Here is a 23,511-nt window from a genome sequence, read left to right as displayed (position 1 = left end):
ACCATTCCTGAATCTCAGCTGCTGTTATTTAGTGCCCTCTCCCCTATAGAACCCCCTCCCACACACACACCCAGCTCAAATCATGGGCCCCACAACCATTCTGATCCTCCAGGCTGCACAAAGTCTATGCCCAATGTTTAAGAACTAAATCTCACCCTGGTCTGTAGGAGGGAAAGGAGGAGGAGGAGGAGGAGGAGAAAGTGGAAAACTCAGAAAACTTTAACAGTGATCCCTCCAGCAGGTAACCTGCTTGTTCTTTGACATTTCTTACCTTTTTATGAATCATGTGGGAGTTTTCAGTTAGTATAAATATCAAAGAATCTCACGAGCCACCTATAACTTTAGGAGAAAAAGAATTATTTTTCCAGATGAACCAAAGACCTATATGGGTAAGCTTATTTATCTGCAAAGAAGAATTCCCAAGACTTGATTAGGGTTCCAATATCACATGATGACTTACAATCAGCCAGTGAAAACCTTGAGCATGTACCATGTGTACATGGTACCATGTGCCACGTATGTTTTACAGGTAATAACCAAAACAGACACGGTGCCAGCTCTCACGTTGTTCCCCGTTCAGAAGGGAAGACACGTATTTAATTTAATCTTTTTTAAGATTTTGTTTATTTTACAGAGAAGGGGAGAAAGGGAAGGCAAGCACAAGCAGGAGGAGTGGCAGGCAGAGGGAGAAGCGGACACCCCACTGAGCTGGGAGCCCGATGCGGACTCGATTCCAGGACCCTGGGATCATGACCTGAGCTGAAGGCAGACGCTTAACCAACTGAACCACCCAGATGCCCCTAATTTAAAAGATGGTAGAGGAGATCCCTTCGACAAAGGAGAAGTACAAAATACAATGGTTAGCTCCCCCTAGGGGATTTTCTCATCTCTCCCAAGAGGAGGCAGTACAGGATCACCAGAAGAGCATGGCTTTTAAATCAGATCTAGATTTGAGTTCAAACCTTCCCACCCATCAAGCTGGGGACCTGGGCAGGTCGCCTCAATTCTTGAAGGCCCAGTTTTCCTAGCAATAGAATCAGTTCATAAATCTCTACTTCGTGGGGGGATAGTAAGAGGATTAATGGTGATATTTCTTGAAAGCATGCACAAGTTCTTGGCACAGGAAGATGTATGGTAGCCCCCTCCCCCACTTCAACCAGCACACTTCTAATAACAAGGGTCCCTTCATAGCATCCTCTCATGCAATTTGACCTTGCAGCTGGTGTGGATGTAAAGACTGAAGGCTAACTAAATATCCAAGAAAAATCTGGTCATCCCATATTTCTACAGTTACCCCCATATTATTAGTAACCCTATTGTCTGTCAGGACCTGGCTAGGTCCTCCTTGTCCATGCTATTTCTCATTCTCAAAATTGGCTATTTCTAATTCTCAAAATACTTGCTTTCAAAGCTAAATACACACACAGACACACACTCCTAGTGTCTGAGAAAGTGCACTATTTGCAATGGGAGTTGGAGAATCTCTTTCACTCCCATACTGTGGCTGACAGCTTTAGAGTTTCTTATTTTTTTTTTTCTAAAGTTAAATTCAAAGTGGCTTTTACCCTCCTGCCTGGAGATGAGTTGGCATTGAATGTAAATTGAGACATTTGGGCTGACCAGGAGAAGGCAGTGTAGGGGACTGTTCTATGGGAATAAGCATGTTTTGTTTGTTTGCTAACAGCTCTAGCCAAACCTCCTGCCAGTTGTTTCAGGCTCCCAGACGCTCTGAAGCAGCTGGGAAGCTTTTCTCCCACATTCCCTCCACCTTGGGAGGCACTGCCTCCTGCGGACACTTTTGTAAACAGAGGTCTGAGCTGGGAGCTTACAGAGAAAGCTGGGAGATACTCATTCCTACAGAATTCTAAGAAACACAAAACACACACTGTAGCACGATCAATATTCACTTATGCTATACTCACATGTGCAAAAACAAATAGCCTTTTTATTCCTCTGTAATTGATCTGGCTTCCTTCACAGGCCCGCACCCAGTTGACAGCAGGAAGGGGGAAAAAAAAAAAAAAAGAAATGTTTGTCCAGCCTAGCAATCTCGTTTTTGTGGGTAGCACCTCTCTGCTTGGATGACTTGGATGACACGCTCAGTGTTTCAGAGGCTGATCCCCTCTTCCTCCTAGGATGGCTCCTTTGAGGATGGGAAGATCCACGGGACTTCTGTGACCTCCAGGTACAGAGGGCAGGTGGCTGGGGTCCTTAAGATGTGGGTTGACCTCTGCTGCCGCAGGCTCAGGCTGGGCTGACCCCGGAATGGAGACCACTGAGGCCTGACCCCATTCCCTGGACATTCTGCTGATGCCTCTGAAGTCTATGGCTGGCCTGACCATCTACATTCAGATCTTGCTGGCGCGGCACACATACCCCTGAGGCCTGGCCGGAGAGCCTTGACCTGCTGTCTTCAGCAACACCGGCTGCCCTGCCCACTGAAGCAACCCCTTTCTACCAAGCTCCTGAGTCAGGCTCTGTAATCCAGGGCCAACTGAGTGGCTCGCTTTGGGGACATGAGGAATTCTTAGGTCCCTTCAGGCCACTTGAAAATTACAGCTGGTTTAGAAGATCCAGGCCCTCCTCGACCTAACCGGGATGTGCTGACCGGTGCCCTCTAGTGACCATACCCACAGGATCCTGCAAACCCAGAAGAGCCCAGATAGACCCAGAATCCCAAACCCACTGCAAGTGTTATACTCTCTCTCTCTCTCTTTCCCCAGGTCTCCAGGTCTCAGGTCCAGAAAAGAGAAATTCAAAACCATGTGTTTCTACCCCATGCCTGAGGGGTAGACTGTGGATTTTCCACTTTCCCTGCAAATTATTATCTTCCTGGACATCAAGTCTGCCCTACCTGTCGAAGGCGGAGGGAAGAGCCTCTGGGTGTGGAAATCTCTGTGCTTTAATCCACTGAGGCCTCCTCTTGATGGGGGGCGGAGGGGCTCAGGAAACCTTCTCCTCGCTCGACAGAGGCCTTATCTAGCTGCAGAATCAAAAAATACTACTTTAAATACCAAATCCAGAATATTAACTTTTTCCCTTTGCAGGCCTCTGGTAACCCCTCTAAGAAGTTAAGAGGATGCGGGACGCCTGGGTGGCTCAGTTGGTAGAGCAGCTGCCTTCGGCTCGGGTCATGATCCCAGCGTCCTGGGATCGAGTCCCACATCGGGCTCCTTGCTCGGCAGGGAGCCTGCTTCTGCCTCTGCCTCTGCCTCTGCCTCTGCCTCTGCCTGCCTGTGCTCGCTCTCTCTCGCTCTCTCTCCCTCTCTCTCTCTGACAAATAAATAAAAATCAAAAAAAAAAAAAAAAAGAAGTTAAGAGGATGCTTCAGTCATCTAGGGAGAAGATGATGCATAGAGAAATGCAAAATTAAGTTAAAACAAATTTCAAAACATCATCCTGTCCTGTAATATTCCCCCAGCTCTTCGGTTAAATTCTCCAGATCTTTCCCCAGTACCTGCTACCATCCTCAAGATTAGAAGAAGTGCTACAGGAAGTACAGGAGAAACAGAAGGCACGGTGCCAACCTCAAGGAAACTTCAATCTAATAGTAAGAAACCCTCTTGAATAGTTATAAAAGGTAAGAGCTGACTTGCCTGAACGAGGGGTAAAGTCAATAAAAGCTCTAACTGGCAGTTCAAAAGGCACTCTCCCGACCCCCAATTTCCCTTCCATTTCTGCTATTGTGAAGTTCTTTATGTTTTTAATCTCTCCGCTGCTTGAAAGCAAAGCACTGAAGCAAAGAGAAAGCCAGCCACGGCTTGTGCATGTCTGCAGACAACCCTATTGCCAGGAAGAGCAATTCCCCAGAGTAGAAGCCTAGTGGCTAAGGACACCTACCCCCGCCCCGTAACACGGCTGCATATGCCATTTGTGCCTATAATTATTGTGATGACTTCACGGGTCACATAAGGCTTTACCAAGCAAACAGACACGAATTAAATATTATGCAAAATGTCTCCTTCCCGTGCAGTCTTCTATATGCGACATAGAGTCCACGGAAAGAAAAGTCTTACATCGAGGATTTTGACCTGTCTGCTTTAATTTCAGCAAGACCCCTTCAGAGAATGGTAGAGGTTGATTTTTTTTTTTAAGTCAACTTTGGTAGACCGAAGACTTAAAAGGACAGAACCAAATGTTTCCAGGAGTTACCTTGGCTCGTGTGTGTGTGTGTGTGTTTTCCTTCGTGCCTTGTTTAGGATTAGCCGCAACACGTAATACGCCAAAGAGAGCATGGAAAGTCACATTCGGAAGCCAAAATATCTTTACTGAATTTTGCACAGTGGTTTTGAGGATCACTTAGATTTCCACCAAAAGGAAAACACCACCACCAGGAGAAGAACAGGAGACATGCTGACAGGGTCCCAAGGACAGATGACAGATAGGAAGAAGGGAAGGTCACTGATCAGGGACTTCCAAAGAAGCTTTTCTATCCCCAAATTCCGGTCTTCACAGGCTCCCCTGGTTTTCTTTATCCTTTTGCTCAATGACCTCCTCCAGCAAACAGATCCTGCAATGGTCTCAATGTCCGGGTCCCTACCCCACAGTGTCATGCTATTAGGAAGTGGGACATTTGGGAGGTGATTAGAATTGGAGGAGGGCGGGGTCCTCCTGAGGGGAGTCGGTGCCGTTGGAGGAGGTCATCCTCTACACACTGTTCTAGCGACTCTGCACTCATGGGATAGCCTTTGATCACCTCCTTCTGTTTCCTTTGAAAAATCAAAGACTGATTTATCCATGGAGCTCCCATCTGCAGTAAGGGGACCTTTTCTTCCAAAGAATTTTGACTTTGTCAAGCTCCTCCTGTCCCGGTGTCTCCTCCATCACGTGGTTAGGATCCCTATAAACCCATCCACCATCTTTTCCCATCACCAGGCATCTCTCCCAACGCTGCTCATACTTGCTTTTCCATTCCAAGTTCTCCCTTTGCAAGACTTTCCCCAGAGCATCTAGGGTCTCTGGTTATTCAGAAGCACCTCCTTGCATGAGGGTCACCGGGCAGAGCTGGACCCTGGCCTCAGGGCACCCAGGGAATGGTCCGCCACATGAGCAATTTCGACTCCTATGAAATCAAGCTCCATCAGCTTCATTTCCAGTGGGAGGCTGATTTGCAACTTGATTTAGTCTCAGGGGCCACAGGAGCCCATTTATTAGGGCTGTCTTTCAGGAATGGGTCAACTTTGCGGCATAAAAACTATTTGCTCAGGAAAAACAAACAAAAATATTTGCTCAGGGCAGACTCTTTAAATGAGAAAGTTCTAAACTGCTCCAAATAGTCCTCCTGCATCCTGTGCCTAGAATATCAACAAAGTATCTGAAGGTCTTCTCTTTGAGGTCCACAGAGGCGCTGGCCCTTGCTGAGAAGGAGGGACACCGGCTCACTGCCCAGACTGCCCCCCGGAATTCAGGAGCCAAAAAAATTCACTTCCCACCTCCCTGGCTGCTCGTCTAGCCTCCGCTGCTATTTTGGCTTTAAATATATCCTCAGGAGATTCCAGTTTGCATCCGAAATTGCAAAGACCGATGAAGAATAGATTTGGTCCCCAGGAGAGAAGCAGGTGAATTGAAGAGGGGGTGTATAAAAGAACATACATAGTCCTCTCATTTCTCTTGAGCTCAGCTTTTACGGCTTCATTTAAGAATTTTGTGATTTGCCAGAAAATCAGGCAACTCTTCATATATTAAATTAGAGAATGCATGCTACAGACAAAAGAACATAAATGTTGGTTGTTGGTGTTTTTTCATAATGTTTTTGCTTTTGTTCCCCCTCTACTTTGCAAGTTGTTAATATTTGACTCTCTTGGTTCAAGTTCATCTAACATCTTTGTGTCAGATGTCTTAATTTCTTGCCAAGTAATGGAGGGTAACGTGCTAGCAGAACAGGTGACTGTCTAATGCAAAGTGCAGCTGAATTTTACTTGAAATATATTTTACTCGAATTATAATCCAAGTAAGATAAAATCCTTCACCATCCCCACGTCCTTTTCACATGACCTGCTGTCCACAGTTCTCTGCGAAGATCCTCAGGCTTCAAGGAACCTCAGGAGGTCATGAAAACAGATTGCTGGGTCCATCCCCAGAGTTGCTGGCTCGGGAGGTCTGGGTTGGGATCTGAGAATTTGCATCTCCAACTCGAGTTCCTAAGTGATGCTGATGTTCTTGTTGTAACAGTAAATATGAATTTGAAATTTTTTTTTAAAAATTAATTCTCGGGGTACCTGGGTGGTTCAGTCAGTTGAGCGTCTGCCTTTGGCTCAGGTCATGATCCCAGGGTGCTGGGATCGAGCCCCGCATTGGGTTCCCTGCTGGGTCGGAAGCCTGCCTCTCTCTCTCTCCCTCTGCGACTTGTGGTCACTTGCTCTCTGTCTCTCTCTTTCTCTGTTGAATGAACAAATATAATCTTTAAAAAAAATTAATTTGGGGTGCCCCGGTGGCTCAGTCAGTTAAGCGTCTGCCTTTGGCTCAGGTCATGATTTCAGGGTCCTGGGATCGAGCCCCGCATCAGGCTCCCTGCTCGGCGGGAAGCCTGCTTCTCCCTCTCCCACTCCCCCTACTTGTGTTCCCTCTCTCACTGTGTCTCTTTCTGTCAAATAAATAAATACAATCTTTAAAAAAAAATTAATTCTCCTTGAGGTGAGGAAAATGCAAAAAGACCTTCCCCCACTCCCTTGTTCTTCCCTTGTTCTGTCCCTGGTTCTTGCCAATTTTACAACCCAGAAATGTTTCCTCAAGGACCAAGGAGTCATTTCTTTGAAACGTAATCATCAAGAAAGATAGGGCCCCATCTCACGTTCCTGGAAGGGTAAGAGCCTAACTTCATGGATCCATATTACAAATCCACCTTCTGTCATAAAGATATTAGAAATTTACTTTTCCTTTGAATAAAGGCACCTAGCAAACACAAATCGTCATTCCAATTATCAGGTGGATTTGGGATGAACTATGTGTGGCAAAAAGTGCTGTCACATCCTCTTACTTGAGGACTAGTTATCATTTATCTTGAGAACATGTATGTAATGGGTTATATCTGCTTGGCTATATTAAAAGGGTGAGTTCTCAGGGCACCTGGGTGGCTCAGTCAGTTAAGCGGCTGCCTTCCACTCAAGTCATGATCCCGGCGTCCTGAGATCGAGTCCCACGATGCTGCTTCTCCCTCTCTCCTTGCCCCTCCCCCCACTTGTGTTTCTCTCGCACACTGCTCTCTCTCTCTCGCAAATAAAATAAAAAATTTAAAAGTGTGAGTTTTCTTTCTGTCTTTGTAATTTCTTAGCAGATTGCCTGTGATGCACATCACATTCTAGTTTAATACTTAATTTAAAAAAAAAAACTGTTTTCTCTTTTATCTTTGTGGAGATGTTACTGGATTGCCAGGAGGCTTTGTTTTTCTTTCTTTTTTTTTTTTTTAAATGTTCCAAACTCTCTGTTTTGAATACTTACCATGTTTTTGCTTTTTAAAATATTTTAATATTATACCATGGAATCAATGTAAAAATTAAACACAACTGAATGCTATTTAGTTGTTCTGGATTAGACAAATAGGGATTAAGTCAGGAAGGATGGTAATTCTGGAATATTCTGATCATCTTCAACACAACTGATTATTATAGACCTTGGTTTCTCCATCAGAACAAGGAGGATTATGCAACGTATGTTAATCAATTACAGGATTCAGAAGATGTTTAAACATCTTCTCAGTATGTTCCAAAGTACAGTAAACATCTGGCTTAATCACACACCAACTATAGATAGGACTTCCTATCTTTAAAGCTTTTTTTCTTTCAAAAATAAAATAAAATATAATAATAATATAATATAATAATAAAATATAATATAATAAATAATATATATAATATAATAATAAAATAAATAAAAAGACCATAGATTTGGAAGCAAAGAGATTTGGTTTTAAAACCGGGATAAGCCATTAACAGTGGGAGTTTGGTCAGGTTATTTAACCTCACTGCAGAGGTTCCTCAGGTGAAAGTGAGTTAAAATCAGAGAAGCTACTACTGTCAGGGAGGAGTAGCGTCTCGTACTGTTACATAATTTCCCCATCCAGCTCTGTCATTCAAAGGGATCAGAGTTCTTAGCTGCGCAGTCGCCAGTGTCTCTGTTCATGACCTTCGTAATTTGTCCTCTTCAAGCAACAAAACAGAAGTTGCCAAAGTGCCCTCACAAATGATCATACAACCAAAAAGCCAATAAAACTCATCCTGGCTTCCAGATAAGAAACAGACCTTTTGGTTTGTCCCTTTAAGAAATGAGAATTCTGGGGCGCCTGGGTGGCTCAGTGGGTTAAGCTGATGCCTTCTGCTTTGGTCATGATTCTGGGATCCTTGGATTGAGCCCCGTATGGGTCAGGGCTCCTTCTGCCTCTCGTTCTTCCACTCCTCCCTGCTTACGTTTTTTCCCTGTCTCTCTCTCAAATAAACAAATTAATCTTTAAAAAAGAAGAAGAAGAAGAAGAAAAGAGAAATCAGGATTCTGGATCCACCACACAGCCAAAAATAAAATAAAAACTCAACAGCAGCTCACTCCTATCAGAGAGGCTTACTGCTTTCACCCAATTCATCATTCTCTGGGACAAATCAGCATCATGATAGCACGTTTCAAATTAATTAAAAGACATTTCTTTCCATCCAAGGTATAATCAAGGCAATTTACTTCCAAACATAATCAAGAAATTACATAAAGGAAGATTAACCATATGAGGAATTTTTTCATGTATGAAGTTAATTGATTTTCATATTTTTTTTAATGTTTCCAATAAGGATTCTGAAAGACTGGGTTTTCTAAAATGTCTCAACTCAGCGGAGTTTTGAAATACTTCTCCAAAGGAGATCACACTTTTTGCCAAAAAGAGCTCCCAGGCTGTGGAGGACACTGGGGCACTTAATGCATTTGTCGTGGACCTGCTGCTACATTCAGGGTTCCTGGAACTCTTGGTCAGTATTCCTTCTGAACATGCTGAAAGGGGCAGGAAGAACAATGAAAACATATCCTCTCAGGAAAGCTTGGAGCAACGCATCTGAACCATCCAGGTGGAGGCGAGACCCTTAGCATCTCTTAGAATGGGAGAAGAACCAGGGATGAAAGATGCTAGCCGTGTTTGCTCATCTCTGATTTTCGGGGGCAGAAAAACAAAACTGTTCACCTGCAATTATCAGGAGGATTGGTACCCTCTGCCAAGAGCCAAATAAGAGCTTTATTTAGACAGCAGACACAACTGTCATGACAATGGGGATTTGAAAAGGTTTCCCTGGTCCCAAATCTCTAGCTAGCATTTCCATAACCCCTCAAATTTACTTCTGAGTCACTCTAGGGAAGCCCTCTCTGACCCAAATATTGTGGGAGGGCAACATTACAGGACCATGAACAGTCATCATGCATGTTTGCCCGGTATCTTGACAATTAAGGATCCCTTTTATTATAGCTTCTACACACGTCTGTGGAGTCCATGTACCGAAGGAGCTTGCCAATCAAACTAATAGCATTTATTAACAATCCTCTGTTCCCTATGTTTTTTAACTAATACAGGACAAAGAAAATGGCAGTGTAAGCTATGGTCAGCACAGAGCTACCAACATCACTACAGTGATTTGATGTAATCCCAACCAAAATCCAGGAAGAGCGGTTCAGAGACAAAATTCCTAAGCCAGAGCACCTGGACTAGAATCCCAGTTCTGTCACTTGCCAACTGTGTGACTTTGGGAAAGTTACACAACCTCCCTGTGCCTCAATTTTCTCATCTGTAAGCTGCTAGTAATAACAGTACCAACCAATAGGGTTGTTAGACTAAATGTGTTAATATGAAGAACTTATAGCACTGAAACATAGTAAATGCTAATTTATGTTAGCTCTAAGTTTTTTTTTTAAACAAGTTTATTTCTCAAAATATCTCCAGGAAATGCTCCTAGAAACTTGTGTTCCTGGATATTTGGACCTCGTGAACGACTTTACATAGAGGCCTTTTAAAAATTCACCTTGGGGTACCTGGATGGCACAGTCGGTTAGGTGTCAGACTCTTGATGTCAGCTCAGGGTTGTGACCTCCGTGTCCTGAGATTAAGGTTGTGAGATCAAGGCTGTGAGATTAAATTCTGTGACAGGCTCAGCACTTAGCATGGACTCTGCTTGAGTTTCTCTCTCCCTCTTCCTCGGCGCCCCCTGCTCGAGCATGTGGACTTGCTCTCTCTCTCTCAAATAAACAAATCTTTTAAACACTTTAAAATAATAAGTAATTCATCTTGTTTTCACATGACTCTCACCAATGTAATTAATCATATCATTAACACCATCTCTCTGCCCCAGGTGAGATGAAAACAAATACAAGTTATCTGCAGTAGACTGTCTCAGGAACACTGATCTAGATCTTTTAAAATGACTATTTCTTCATTCAATAAGTGTTACTAGGATGTACCCATTATTTCTGTCCCCCCCGTTTTATTTGGAAACTCAAGATATGACCTTTTGTCTAATAGGAGACATGCACTTGGAAGAGAGAGCAGTAATAGAAGGGCAGGAAAAGTCCATTGGTTCCATCAGATTTCTGGGGGAAATAGGTCAAAATGTCCTAACTGCTAAACTATGTTACTATGCCCAGAGAAAATGAAGTATCCAGTAATCCTGGCATAAAGAAAGATCTCTGAAAATGACAGTGGCCTGATCTTTCTAAGTGCTGATATGGATAAGTATCCAGAGGATAAGACAGCTGGGCTGTGCAATCCCCACGCCAGCCAACCTTAGGGCCACAAGCACTTGGGAACAGCCTCTGTAGACAGACACCCCCTGCTTCCGTCAGTTTCCAATACTGGCTCTGTGACCTTTTTTTTTTTTTCCCCCTGGCTCTTTATTCTTAAGAAGACACTCTGTGGCATGATTTCCTCATTTTTAAATTAGAGATAATACCTGCACCTACTTTATAGGATTTTATAAGGATTAAATGACTTAATGTATGTAAAGCTCCTAGAACAGTGCCTGACACAGACTGTGTTACCTAAGTCTAAACTATTATATTTATTTAAAAAAAAAATACAAATTCCTAGGTTTCACCCCAGTTCTAGTGAATCTGAATCTGCCATTCTCCCCTGAGTGATTCTGATGTGGAACAGCTTTGGGAACTACCGATTGGTAGTTACCGATTATTATTATTTTAAATGAAAATATCATTTGGTTATTTCACTTAAAATATCTCCAAATGGGGGATGCCTGGGTTGCTAAGTCCATTAAGTGGTTGCCTTTGGCTCACGCCATGATCTCGGGGTCCTGGAAGTGAGCCCCACATCAGGCTCCCTGCAGGGAGCCTGCTTCTTCCTCTCCCATTCCCCCTGCTTGTGCTCACTTTCTCTCTTTCTCTTTCTCTCTGTCAAATAAATAGATTTTAAAAATCTTTTAAAAAATAAAATATCTCTAAACAGGTCAAAAGTTACAAACTTCCAGTTGTTAAGATAAGTAAGTCATGGGAATGTAACGTACAGCATAGTGACTATAGCAAATAATACTGTGTTGCCTATTTGAAATTTGCTGAGACAGTAGATCTTAAAAGTTCTTGTCTCAAGAAAAACATTGTAACTCTGTATGGTGAGGGATATTAACTAGACTTACCGAGGTGGTCATTTCACAACATATACAAATATCAAATCATCCCTTTATATACCTGAAACTAATGATATATGCCCATTTTACCTCAATTAAAAAATTTTAAAGAAACAAGCCATTTAACAGGAAGAAGGAAAAAAAAAATATCTCCCAATGGCCCAGAAACAGAAATATGAGACAGTTTGATGGATCTAGACCTGCAGTTCTAAACTGAGATCAACTTTGCCCACCCCACCTCGCCCAGCCAGGGCACTCTTGTCAGTTTTCAGAGAATGGTGCCTGTTGTAATTGGAAGGGGAGCGCTCCTGGCACCTAGTGGATAAAAGCCAGAGATGCTGCTAAACATCTGACATACAATGCATCAGACAGCCCCAAAATGTCAATAGAGCTAAGATTTGGAGAAACCCTGATTTGAACCAATGCTTCTCAAACGTTTCTGTACATACAAATTACCTGGAGATCTCATTAAAGTATATATTTTGACTCCAGAGATTTAGGGCGAGGCCTGAGAGTCCGCTTTCCTAACAAGCACCACTGGAGAGCCTGTTAGGGTAATCTCAAGTCCCACCCCAGATCTGTTAGCTCAGCATCCATATTGTCACAGTTTCTCTAGAGGACTTGCATGCACAAGAGAGTTGGAGAAACATTGCTCAAAAAAATCTAATCAGATTCATACTCATCCACCAAAGAGAAAGCTATTTTTCAGACATTGACAAAGAGTAAGATTGAACCTTATTCTCGGCGATTTTTCTTTCACTTAAAAATGATGTAGAACTGTGGGCATCTCATGAGATGAGTCCCTGTGTTGGGTTATTCAGACATTCAGAGTAGGGCTTAGTCAAAGCTCCCCTCCACCCCGGATTGTAGGGGTGTCCTGGGAAACTGAAGGAGAGAGGGACAAGGAAGGAAAGAAGGGGAAAAAGGAAAGAAGGGAGGAAGGAGAAAATAAAAGAAAGAAGGAGAGGGAAGTAGGAAAAGAAAAAGAGAAAAAATTGAAAGGTAGGGATAGAGGGAGGAAGAAAGAAAGGAGGAAGGAAAAGAAAATGAGACCTCAGGGTTTGGGAGATGCCCCACACAAGATTAAACAAAAAAAAAGTTTTCTTTACTGCAGGACTTCTCAGAGCCTTTAGTGTTCTAATGTGTGATATGACATTCCAATGAATGTGTTTTAAACATTTGACCACAGAAGCTTTTCACTGTAGAGTATGTCAAGTACTTGAGGAACTCACCTTTGGACATGCTGGTCTAAGTAAACCATTCTACTTACCTGAGCATGGAAAGGACTGCCATGTCCTCTCCCTGGACCACTCAACTCCTAGGTACTTTGTACCCCTTAGAAATCAGAAGAGAGGGCGCCTGGGTGGCTCAGTGGGTTAAGCCACTGTCTTCAGCTCAGGTCATGATCTCAGGGTCCTGGGATCGAGTCCCGCATCGGGCTCTCTGCTCAGCAGGGAGCCTGCTTCCTCTTCTCTCTCTCTGCCTGCCTCTCTGCCTACTTGTGATCTCTCTCTGTCAAATAAGTAAATAAAATCTTTAAAAAAAAAAAATAGAAATCAGAAGAGACACTAATAATAAAAATAACAGCTACCATTTTTATCGAGCACCTACAAGACACCGTGATAGAGACTGATTTTTCTCGTCATCACAGCAACCCTGCACGGCAGGAATTAATCAGTTTACACCAGAGGAAAAATAAGGCATGGAGACACTGAGAAAACTGCTCAGATCCATGCATGTTAGTGAAGCGAATCCAGCTCCATTTGATGGAACATTCTGTTCCGTGGCACAGAGGTAAAAACCAAGAGCCCCGTATCAGACTCAAATCCCAGCTATAGACATCGGCTCTCCTTGAAGCCCCAAATTCTCCTCTGCTAACAAATGGCCTTGGCCTCTGTCCGGATTTTTAACCCACATCTCCCTCAACCTTTTAAAGCCTCGCCCATCTCCCTCCTTCCCACAAATGAGCCCCTGGGTACTGAGTGAGGTGAGGGGACACCCCAGATGGGAGCTGTTCATCTGCTAATACCTTCTCCTGCTGGGTGGGCATCCTCTCAGGCCGGATGTGCTCTCAGATTTCCTAGGAGGATTATGCCTCCATCTGTTGTCACAGTGGAGAAACAGGCGGTCCTCACACTGGACTTGACTGGGCAGCTTATCTTGTCACCTGGTCCTCTGCGTTCATTACCCCTCCCCCCATCAGAAGCAACATCTGTACAACATCCCACTACTGAGTAATTATTCTGTACCAGGCGCCCTGCTAAGTGCTTACAAGTATCTCTTAGAAGCCTAACAGCACCATGAAGTAGTATTACCCCCATTCGAAGAACAGTTAAGTAAGCGCAAAAAGGGTACATTATTCACACAATCCCCTAATACGTGCCGAAGTCAAACTCTGCTCCTCCTGATCCCACAACTCCTCCTCTTGCCCCACTAAGTCCTGAAGACCCTTGATCAAACAGTGAAATGCTCGGAGAACGCTACTGGAAGTGGATTAAAGAGGGGGCAAGGAAAAATCAGGCGTGTTGCTTGCTTTCCTCGTCAAAGGCACCTCATGAAGTTTTCTTGGCAAATATTTCCAACGACAGATGTGCAAACCAAGGAAGGCTGCTGTAACACACAATTGTATTTTTCCAGCCAAATTTACCACTAAGTGGGACTTTGGTTTATGTCAAAACAAGAGGCTAAAAGTGGGTGCACAAACTCCAATTTCACAGAGATGTGGATTTGTAAAGAAAGCTCATCAAATCACAACACTGGAAAATGGGGACTGTGGAAAGCCACGCACAGAGCCTCAGCCCAGTTTGGGGTGAAAAAGATCATCGAGGGTCCTTTATCCTGGGCTTTGAGACCCTACAGGCCTTTTTCTTCTCAAAAGATGTCCTTAGGATATCAGTTACTTCATCTGTAAAATGAGAGAATGGAACTAAACAGTCTCCAAATGCCTTCCAATTCCAACTTTTATGTCTCTCTGAAATGGCAAAAACAGTTTTAAATGGCCCACGGGGAGCAGCTTATAGAACATTTCTTGGAAGGAGATGTAGATAAAATCGGTCCTCTCTACCCATGGGTTTTCCATGATCTGTTCAAGCTCAGCTTCCCGCTTCCCTGTAGTGTGGACTCCTGGAATTCCCAGTCTTTTCTTGCTTCTGCTTTTTTTGGGACCCACAAGTGTTCCACACAAGACATGAGCCCTGGACTCCCCATAACCCGCTTGTGATGGGGGACAAGCCGAAAGGCGAAAGAGCAAGAACCAGCTTGATTTCCCTGCAACGCCTCCCACCTGTCACGTCATGTCATGTTGCTCCCTGTACTTCCGCACCTGGAAGCACAGACATTGTCTATTGGCCTTGACTAGTGCTTCTTAAACTATCTGGGGGGGAGGGGGACAGTTTTGTTTGTCTGTTTGATTTCCCATCCATCTCAGATAGAGAGTTTATAAAATAGAATAACAGCGAATTACTGGCGGGGGTAGGGGGGGGAATGAAGCGCTGCCTGGGTGTCACGGCAATTTCAAATTGCAATCAAAGTTTCTAAATGTTGACTCTTCATTTCCCAATTTGTCTTGCCGCAGACCTCCAGCAAACTGCTCAGAACAAACAGTTCACAGAACCACACAGGACGGCAGCCCACACAGAGCAGTACTGCCCTAAATCCCTTTTCAATTCAATTCCAGACATTTATTAGGCCATTCCGATGTCTGTGCTAGGTGCTGTGGGCACCAATGATATTTAGATGACTGGCTTAAAACCTCTTTCAGATGCTGAGATGAATCCAAATGAGGCTGGGCCCCTTCAAAGTGAGAGTGTTATTAAATAATCCATAGGTTTTTAACTCGAAAAGAAGGAAGATTGCATGTGGCTTGAGAAATATCACATCCAAGTCAGATGATGATGTTTAGGAGAGAACAAAACCTCCTATAATATCGTGCAATGCTGTGTTTGGAAGTTCTAGAAAAATCCCAAACTGCTATCAACATGTTTCTCTTTATCCTGGCTTTAACCCTGGGCGGTTAAAGAGAAACCTGTACAGTAAAAATTTAAGATTTGGCCTCAGGCCCTCTCATCCACTCACCCTGCCTATAGCTAAGCCCTCATGGAGTCCCGATCCACTCTGCCTCCAGAGCAGGTCCTGAATCCTGCCACCTGCCACCATCACCTCCCACCCGGGTTACTGCAATGCCAGCCACTCGGCTGGTTTCCGTGCTTCTTCTCCCAAACCCAGGACAACCCCATCAGGCAGAATGGATCTCTTAAGCTAGAAATCACCTCAAAGGTTTAACAAGTAACCCAGTGGCTTCCCATAGCACTGAGATGGAAATCCAAGCCTCCACCATTACCCACAGTCTCTGGATCCCCCCGACCTGTCCGATCTCACCTCCAACAACCTCTGCGTCCCCTCTTTCCACCCCAGCCACATGGGCTTTCCTCCTGCTCCGTTGACCACGGAGTCTGTTCCCCCTTGAGGGTTTTAGCCTGAAGCCTGGGTCAACCAGGAAGACACTTTCTCCAGATCCCTGCAAACTGGCTCCATCCTACTGTTCCACTCCCAGCTCCCCTGAAACCTCCTTCGTAAGGCATGCCCTTCCCACCCAAATGCTCTCCGCCACTTCACCCGAACGGATACTCCTCCTAGCATTTGTCAGTAATAGGCATTATGTCTTTTTCCCTGCTTTCGCTGCAGAATGCCAGTGCCTTGCCCATAATAAGCACTCAATAAATATTTATTATCTGAGTTGTTAGTTAGTATGAAGAACAATGAATTCACTTTTTAAAAAAGAGTGCAGTAAAAGAAACTGAGGAATTTGTTTGCTGACTTCCTTGAGATTTAATTACACGGAGGATTTTGATGAAAAAAAGGAAAAATATTGTAGTACATTATGGCACTAACGTGTGGGAGTTTCCAGTGTTTACCCCTGTCTCCATCCTGGGGCTTTATTAATGAACCACTCTCTTGTATGTGATAATGTATTACAATGAGTTCCATTTGGTTGTGGGTCAAGATAAAATAGCAGAGTGTAATTTAAACGAAACGATGTTTGCTTGGCGAATGGCAGACTCATTTAACATTTGCTTCCTTCTTTCTGCACATCAGCCGAGCACTCCCCAAGTTGAACAGACCCAGCCTCCCTCCCATCTACTTATGGGAGGAGATAGACAAGCCAGCTGCTCAGCCATCTAATCTGACCCCCGAAAAATGCAAAAATCAAGGTGGGCCCCCAAACGGCCACTCGTCAAAGACTCACCACCTTGTCTGCCAGCCTTTGAACGATCATGGGTCTCCTGACAGCCACCTGTGCTTTTCTGAAAAGTCGGGCAGGTATTCACCACCTGGTGACTTCTCAGAAGCAGCTCCATGTGCCAAAGCAGGGCACTGGTCCCAAAGGGGTGGCATTCCCCTCAACAGACAACCTTCAAAAGATGGGCAGCACCTAACGCCCACCTGTGTTAACTGCCAGCTGCCCACAAGAGAGGGTGCAGCGGTGGGAATGCCCCTGTTATCTTGGGCTTTCATCACTGTGGCATAAAGAAGCTGTTCTTGTGGGCTGAGAGGGACGGATTTCAAGGGTTTCTTTGCCTTTGAGGTCAACCCTTCAGTACCACATGATGAACATGTGCCATCTGTGATCTAGCAAAGTGTCCACTGGGGACAAAGTATCCAACAGGGAACCAGGACAGGCAAAGAAAATATAACCATAACAATAACACAGGCAGAAGGCAGAAGAAAAATGTTATTTGTCATTGATGATACATAATTGAGATGAGCCATCTTTCCCCAAAAGAACATCAAGCTCAACTTGTAGAAAGTTATAAAGCAAGTTGCTTCACTTCTGCTCTTTGCTGCAAAAAAAACAAACAAACCAGGATTCGAAGCAGTGGGTCTAGCGAGCATAGCACTTGGTCACCCCTGGATTTCCTGGGATACTGCATTGACTTCTCTTTCCTGTCAAAATGGGCCACTCTGTAATGTCATAAAGTATATATTTGTTTTTTGGGTTTTTTTCCTTCTCCAACATCTCACCTGAGATAATGCTGGACATGCAGTAGACACTCAAGTGATACTTTGTATTTTCTTCATACTTTCTATTTTGGTCAATCATTGTTTAAAATGCAGTAACTGTCATATTTTGGGGACATGAACATGGGAGCACACTTTCTGCAAAAGGTATTTCATTTCTCAGTCTGAACTATTGTGACGGCATTAGACTGGGTATTTATCTGTTATGTAGCATATTAGAGTTTAATTTCAGGATGATGAGAAGGGACCCCCTCAGCTGCCATCTGGGTAAAACCCTCTGTGATCCTTGCAAATTCAAGACAAGGACTAAATAGGATACAATAGACTTGTTTGGGGTGACAAATACGGAAGCCATTATGGAAGCGAAGACACATTCCAGAAGTGCTATGACCAGCACTTTACGCAGGCCCTGACATGTAGGCAGTTCACATGTCCTTAGTGTTTCTGCACACAGCAGCATCTCAAGGCCAGCACCCCAGACCTCCTCTGCAACTTGCATACATTCTTCTGTTTTCTTAAACTGCACCCCCTTCTCCAGAGCTCTGTGCACCTGCACAAGAGCAGCCAGGTGTTCAGTCGTTTAAACACAACACAACACAACAAGCAACATGTGCCTCTCTACGTTACACTTACACTCGGTGGACTGGGGTAAGCAGACACAGATGCTACAGGCAAAGCCACAGCCCAGAACAATAGAAAGGAAGAGAGTCGAGTAAAAACAAATGCCCCATGGTTTTTTTTTTTTTTTCCTGAAAAAGGTTAACAAACTCCATTTCAGCCACACAGACCAATCTGTGAAATTTGTTGACATGTGAATGTAAGTCAGATTCACTGCAAAAGAACATATACACACAGACATAGAAAATATATGCAGATCTGCATCAATTACAGGATGACACTTTATCCAACTGATTTCAAGAGAGGCATAAATAAGCCTCTTCAGGAATCAGCTGACCTTTATTTTCCAAGACACTGACCTTCTTAAACCCAAGGATTTAGGAAATCATTTTTGCAAAGGCATCTGAGACCAGAGTTTCAAATAAAAAATGCCCCAGTCTGTGTAGGATTCAAATCCTTCCCAGGTTTTGCCCATCCTCATGGGGGCAGGAATGGAGGGGGAAGAAGAGAATAATTAGTGATTTTTTTCTGCCTGGTTGTTAAACACCCTAATTACTTCAAGCATCATTACCGCCACTTGCGCATAAGCCGTCCTCTGAAAAGACTTTTCAATCTAAACTAAAATTGATGCTAATTTCTTCTGAGAATATAGCCAATATTAACACAATTTGGAGAGTTACTGGATTTACTTTTTTTAATCTTAACAGGGATGTCAATATTCTAAGTGCACAAAACGAACATGATCCACTGGCCTCTGAAGTAGAACCAACAACAACAAAACTCAGGAAAGACTGGCCATTTTTATAGACATGAAAAGTATTACAATTATGTATCATGTGCCATAGCCATTAGTACTGTCTTGCCATTATTTTGATACTAAACTGTCCTCTTAGACTTGTTCAGGAAAAATTTACTAACATTAGAATTATATCGTTGTGGGTTCCCCCCCCCCAACTTTCGTACTGGATGGAATTACTTTTTCTAATTGTTCTCTTAATAACTCAACATGCTGGCCTTGCTTGTACAGATATTTTGCATTCATTTCTTTACCCTCAATTCAAAGGACTACTAAATCATGATGTTAGCTATTTGTTTCTATAGCAAATGGCAAAAAAGGAGGCAAATGCTAGAAAGATATTAGTTGAATGAATAAATCTTCACTGATCCGTGTTTAGGGCACTCAACCTGGATTTTGTTAAGTTAGTGACACCCGTGGTGAGAACCAAGATGTTCAAGAAACAGTGCTTCCAAAAGCTGCAAGAACAGTGGGATCTGGTGCTTACCGTCGGGAATGGGAAGGATACGTGTACACAACTAATTCAAGGCAGAATGAGGCAAGTGCTCACGGTGTGACAGATGATATCAGGGTGATTTTCATCAGAGATGAAATTTTATCTGGGTGCAAGATTGAAGTCTTCATGAAGGAGGTGAACTCTGGGGTCCATCTTCAAGGCCGAGCAGAAACGCAGTCGGCAGAAATGAAGGGTGACCATCCAGAAAGAGAGAACAGTAAGAAGGAAAGCGTGAAGGTGGAAGGAAGCTTCGGCAGCTGCCGGTGGTCTGTTTCACCTGCTTCATGGGCACACACAGACACAGGGCTGGAATGCTAATTTGGGGAGTTTTTAAATAAATAGACAATGAGCTGCTACCGGTAGTTTTGAAACAAGATAAATGCCATGAAGATGGATATGAAAGCAATATGTAAAACAAGCCGGAGTGGCGAGAACAGGGACAAGTAGAGTCTAACTGGGAAGGAAGGAGGCTTCCAGGAGAAGGGAAGTAAAAAACGAAGGTCTGAATAACAGCAGGATACAGGGAAGGAAATGGAGTGAAAAGGTAGTGCAAGGCCAAAGCAACAAACTTTGGCGACCAACGTGGTGCCATAAACAGGAACAAGAACATCAGAAAGGGGAAAAGAAGCCGCTTTAGGGGGTAACACACAAGTGCCTTGTACATGTTTAAGGCCAGCAGCCGGAGATCCACCACCCTGGGCTGTCTTCTCTCCCCTCCCTCATCAAGGATCCTAGAACAGGGATCCGAGCCACCACATGTTCACGCCTGGCGCTTTCTACACACGACAGGAATATCCATGACCCTCTTGACATCTCACCCCACTTCCTGTGGCTCGTTCATTCAACATGGTAAGCACAAGTGCGTCCCCTCAAGAAGCACCTTCTCAACACAACCGAGGGTAACACACAGCGCCTTCACCTTCGCGGTCCTGATGGTCTTGGCCCGATGCCGACTCCTGGCAGAACAGGATGTGTTTTCTTGGTGTTTGTCTTTTGTTTTGCTGTTCATGGAAATGGTTTTACTGTTTTATGGACTGAAAAATAGTCTAAAATGCAAAAAGAAGATACTATACCCACTGCAATAAAAGATGTGGATGATAAAGTTGAAACGATCTCAGAAAAGAGAACAAAAAGAGGAAAACAGGAGAGAAGGGACTAGAAGATAGGAAAAGAGAGAGTGCGTTACAGGAGCAATCTAAGAAGTTCAACATCTGAAATGTGGACATTCTAGGAAGAAAGAAAAGAGGAAGAGAACTAAAGGAAGAGAATAATCAAAAAATTTACTCAAGACAATTTCTCAGAACTATGGATGTAGTTTTCTTTTCTTTTCTTTTTTTTAAAGATTTTCTTTATTTATTTGACAGACAGAGATCACAAGTAGGCAGAGAGGCAGGTGGGGAGATGGGGGGCAGGCTCCCTGCTGAGCAGACAGCCGGATGTGGGGCTCGATCCCAGGACCCTGGGATCATGCCCTGAGCTGAGGGCAGAGGCTTTACCCTACTTGAGCCACCCAGGCGTCTCCTGGATGTAGTTTTCTAAACTAAAAGCCTACTGAGTGCCTAGTATCAAAGGATGAAAATAGACCTGTGCCAATAAACAGCCTATATTTTCAGAAAACTGGGGATAACAAGATTACATACACTTCCAGAGAGAAAACCATGAACAGGCCCTTCCCAGCCCAGCCCTGCATCCCCCTCCCTCCATGCCTACCCCTCCCCAGGATAATACAGCCCACCCCGCCCTTTCCACCCACCTCCCCTCAAACCTAAGTCAGACCATGTCCCTCCTCTGCTTAAACCCTTCTGTGGATTGCACTGCACTTGGAATAAATGAAAATATAAAGAAAATGGGGGAATTGGACTTTAAGACACGTTTAAAGTTTGATGATTCTTAGGAGTATCAACATGTTTGAATGAGGGGCTGAAGGATTCTGCTTGATAGACAGCTACCAAAATGGAAATTTTCCTCTTCCTACCTCTCTCTTCCAGGCTTGTTTTCCTTTCCCTTCCCAGTTTGGCTGTAGTCAATAGTCCATACTCCTTCCCACAGATGGTTGGCCGAATCAGTTCCCACATGAATTACTCCTGAATGGGATCTTTCATGGAAGAAATCGTAACAAAATTTCCAAAGAGCGGCTGAGAAGTGGGTGAAGTTCCTATGTGAACCAGGATTCTCTCAACTCTGCACAAAGTTATGGTGAGGAAAAAAAGAAGGCACAGGGAACACGGAACAGTTCTGTTCAGTCAAGTGAGGCGTCCCAAATTGGCCTTGGCCATCACATTACCATGAGTCTAGGAAGTAAGGGCTTGTATATTCCCATATATAAACTGAAAAGGTGTCTACAAAAATTGCTCAACGTATGTCTAACCAAACTGATTTGATGAAATGGACCTCCAGGTTATTCAAACTAATAAACTTATCCTTTCAGGCTTGATTCATTCAATAAATGTTTATTGGACACCCACTTTACTCCAGGCCCTTTCCATCAATAAAAAGAGTAAGTCTATACCCGCTTGCAGCTTGTGTCCTCGTGGGAGCATCTGGTAATAAACAAGGCAAGGTGAGGGGATGCACAGCAACAGGGTGGAGGTTGTGAGACAGGAATTACTTTAGATAGGGTGGTCAGGGATGGGCTCTGGGAAGACACAGTCCACCTGAGACCTGAAGAATGAGAGGATCCAGGGGCGCCTGGGTGGTTCAGTGGATTAAGCCTCTGCTTTCGGCTCAGGTCATGATCTCAGGGTCCTGGGATCGAGTCCCACATGGGGCTCTCTGCTCGGCAGGGAGCCTGCTTCCTCCTCTCTCTCTGCCTGCCTCTCTGCCTATTTGTGATCTCTCCCTGTCAAATAAATAAATAAAACATTTAAAAAAAAAAAAAAAAAGAGAGGATCCAGCCATACAAAGACCAGTAGGTACCAGGCAGAAAGAAGAACAAGAGTAAAAAGGCTGGTGGTGGAAACAAGGTGGTGTGTTTGAAAAATTAAAAAGAATAGCAACTGGTCATAGCATCACAAAAAATGAAGAAGATAGTTCAAGACGGGATGGGAGAAGGAAGCAAGGCCCATACTATATAAGGGCTGGGAAGACCATGGTGAAGAATATGGATTTCCATTCATCTATGGAGAAATGGTTTTCTAGAAAATTCTTGGTAAGACTTAATAATAAGACCTAATAGGGGCACCTAGGTGGCTCAGTGGGTTAAAGTCTCTGCCTTCGGCTCGGGTCGTGATCCCAGGGTCCTGGGATCAAGCCCCACATCAGGCTCCCTACTCAGTGGAGAGCCTGCTTCCCCCTCTCCCCCTCCCCCTGCTTGTGTTCCTTCTCTCACTGTCTTTCTCTCTATCAAGTAAATAAATATTTTTTTTTAAAAATGGTGAAGTCTTTTCTTTATTCACGACACCAAAATGCTGCATATATGCTGAGACAAGGGAGTCCGGTCTTGTGAACAATTAGATCACGATGTGTTGTCTTCAAGGCAGTGTGTACATAGATCGTGTGTTAAAATCTTGTCTTAACCTCGCAGACGCTCTCTCATGTCCACATCGTATCAATCAATAATCCTTGCTTGTTTTACTTCCAAACCTCTAATCACATCCATGCCCTCCACCTCTACCTCCAGCGCCTTAATTCGAGCTCTTATCATCTCCTACGCAAACTATTCCAACAGCATCCAACCAAAAACTTCTCCTGATTGCTCCCGAGCAAACTCAGATGTCACCCCTGGATGAAGATTCCCCAGCTCTCTGTTCTTGATTAAATAACTCCACTCACTTTGCCCCAGTAGCTTTCAGCGCACACCACTTTTCCAACACAGGCTGCCCCCTACAGCAGGGCTGGCAAATAGAAATATGCACCATGTGTGTGGAATGTTAAATGTTCTAGAAGCCTCACTAAAAAGGGAAAGAGAGATCAGTGAATTAAATATTTTATTTAACCAGAGAGATCCATAGCATTGACCCATATCATTTTAACATGTCATCTACACACAA

At 43.9% G+C, this 23,511-nt stretch overlaps 1 protein-coding gene across 1 annotated transcript in view; it reads right to left on the bottom strand.

Moving 5' to 3' along the window:
- Nucleotides 1–271: 271 nt before the first annotated feature.
- LOC122912848 (intraflagellar transport associated protein) overlaps nucleotides 272–23,511 on the bottom strand; it is a 91,161-nt gene continuing 67,921 nt past the window's right edge. The window contains exon 8 of the transcript XR_006385679.1: nucleotides 272–339. The gene's annotated coding sequence lies outside the window, so the exon portion shown is untranslated. The remainder of the gene's footprint in view (nucleotides 340–23,511) is intronic.

The sequence above is a fragment of the Neovison vison genome, chromosome 7 (assembly GCF_020171115.1).
Source record: "Neovison vison isolate M4711 chromosome 7, ASM_NN_V1, whole genome shotgun sequence".
Taxonomy (NCBI): domain Eukaryota; kingdom Metazoa; phylum Chordata; class Mammalia; order Carnivora; family Mustelidae; genus Neogale; species Neogale vison.
The sequence above is the reverse complement of the archived record's forward strand: the minus strand, read 5'-3'. Positions and strand labels throughout refer to the sequence as shown.